Below are 2,533 nucleotides of genomic sequence, written 5' to 3'. Positions count from 1 at the left end.
GGATGTGGTGCGGTTCATATTTTCACAAGTGGGTCTCCCTTGTCCGGGACTATGGCCACCGACTCGTGGGCCCTGGCGGTGGATGAACAGGAAGCGGCTATAAAGTCGATGACCAATTTGCAGATCAAGGAAGAGAAAGTCAAAGCAGACACCGATGGTATTATCAAAACCAGTACCACTGCCGAGAAAACAGATGAAGGGAGAAAGAGGACAGCGCTGCCCAGTCCTTACTCAACAAGCTGATCAGAAGCAACCTTGTGGATAACACAAACCACGTGGAAGTCCCGCAGTAGGATCCAAACTCCCCCCGCCCCGTACTCGGTGAAGTCTTTTGAAGAACTTTGGCTGAAACCACAGCTTCTCCAGGGAGTCCATGCTATGGGCTCCCACTGACCATCCAAGATACAAGAGAATGCATTACCCATGATGCTTGCTGAACCCCCACAGAACCTGATTGCCCAGTCTCAGTCTGGCACTGGTAAAACAGCTGCCTTTCTCCTGGCCATGCTCAGCCGAGTTGACCCAGCAGACAGATACCCCGGTGTCTGTGCCTCTCCCCAGCATATGAGCTGGTGCTTCAAACAGGAAAAGCGATTGAGGAGAGGGGCACATTTTACCCATCTGCCAAAGAACTGAAGCTTGCCTGTGCTGTTCGAGGCAATAAATTGGAAAGAGTCCAGAAGACCAGTGAGCAGATTGTCATTGGCACCCCTGGGACCGTGCTGGACTGGTGCTCCAAGCTCAAGTTCATTGATCCCAAGAAAATCAAGGTGTTTGTTCTGGATGAGGCTGACGTCATGATAGCCACTCAGGGCCACCAGGATCAGAGCATCCGCATCCAGAGGATGCTGCCCAGGAACTGCCAGATGCTGCTTTTCCCCGCCACCTTTGAAGACTCTGTGTGGAAATTTGCCCAGAAAGTGGTCCCAGGCCCAAACGTTATCAAACTGAAGCACTAGGAAGAGACCCTGGACACCATCAAGCAGTAATACATCCTGTGCAGCAGCAGAGATGAGAAGTTCCAGGCCCTGCGTAACCTCTACACACCATTGCTCAAGCCATGATCTTCTGCCAGACTGGCAAAACCGCTAGCTGGCTGGCAGCAGAGCTCTCAAAAGAAGGCCACCAGGTGGCTCTGCTGAGTGGGGAGATGATGGTGGAGCAGAGGGCTGCGGTGACTGAGCACTTCCGAGAGGGCAAAGAGAGGGTTCTGGTGACCACCAACGTGTGCACCTGTGGGATCAATGTTGAACAAGTGTCTTTCGTCATCAACTTTGATCTTCCCATGGACAAGGACGGGAACCCTGACAACGAGACCTACCTGCACTGGATCGGATGCACAGGCCGCTTTGGCAGGAGGGGACTGGCAGTGAACATGGTGAACACCAAGCACAGCATGAACGTTCTGAATGGAATCCAGGGGCATTTTCATAAGAAGATGGAAAGATTGGACACAGATGATTTGGACAAGATTGAGAAAATAGCCAACTGAGAAGCTCCACCAGCCACTGGTGCCAATGACATCACCCCCAGGACAACAGCACAAGGAGAGAGAAACTGCCTACCTCACTTCAAATTATGTTTGGACTTGACAAAAATGTGTGCAAATGATGGGGGCAATAGAAGGAAAATTTTGCATTTTGGAAAAAGAAATTTTCAGGAAGCCCCTGGAATTGCATGCAGAATATAAGCATAAACATGTTTTCTAGAGAAAGGGCCCCTTGCATTCATCACCTCCTCTGGCGTGCACAAGACTCCAAAATGTTAAGAAACTCTGGGGTAAATGAAGAAGCACGCACCTCAGGAAAGAGGTCCCATGCCTCCATGCACAGAATGTCTGCAATGCGGAGCCAGAGAGGACCTTTGGGATGGTCCACTGTGGTTGAGCCACTATACTCAAAGGTGGGGACCCTTGATAGAAGCCTCGATGGGACAAGCAGAAGGGTACAGGAAGTGCTTATGCCTCCCAGGAAACATGGTGTCATTCATTCATTAACTGAGGCCCCACTGTGTGCCAACATTCACTGAGGCCCCACTGTGTGCCACGCTCTGTGCTAGACCCTGGGACCACGAGCATCTCACCCTGAAGATTCCCAGTAGAGAAGACACATAACAAGCTGCCCATAGAATGGGGCTGCCTTATTCATTTCTGTATTCTCCAAGCCTTGCTTGGACAATGTTGTGGGTAAGCCTCTGGCATTTAGAATCAGGGATCCTGGGTTTGAATCAGCTTGTCTGTCTGGCCTCCCTAATCTAAAAAAAAAAAGAAAGAAAAAAAGAAAAAATAGAAGAATCACAGCTTGTCTACTTCTTTGCTGTGTGACTCTGGGCAGGTCACGTCATCTTTCTGAGACTCAATTTCCTCATAATGTAATATGGTGTGAACTTACATCACAGAGTCTGATGAGGATTATGGGAACTAAGCTGTGAAAAGAGGCTGGGTGCAGAGGCTCATGCCTCTAATCCCAGCACTTCGGGAGGTCAAGGCAGGTGGATATCTGGAGCCCAGGAGTTTGAGACCAGCCTGGGCAGC

At 50.2% G+C, this 2,533-nt stretch overlaps 1 pseudogene across 1 annotated transcript; it reads left to right on the top strand.

Annotated features, from left to right (window-relative positions):
- LOC108290451 lies at window positions 1-1,492 on the top strand (annotated as a pseudogene). Its single transcript, XR_001819582.2, has one exon. The product of XR_001819582.2 is annotated as an ATP-dependent RNA helicase DDX19A-like (transcript).
- The last annotated feature ends 1,041 nt before the right edge of the window (window positions 1,493-2,533 follow it).

Source organism: Cebus imitator, unplaced genomic scaffold, assembly GCF_001604975.1.
Source record: "Cebus imitator isolate Cc_AM_T3 unplaced genomic scaffold, Cebus_imitator-1.0 Scaffold434, whole genome shotgun sequence".
NCBI lineage: Eukaryota > Metazoa > Chordata > Mammalia > Primates > Cebidae > Cebus > Cebus imitator.
Note: the sequence above shows the minus strand (reverse complement) of the source record. Positions and strands in the feature narration are given on the sequence as shown.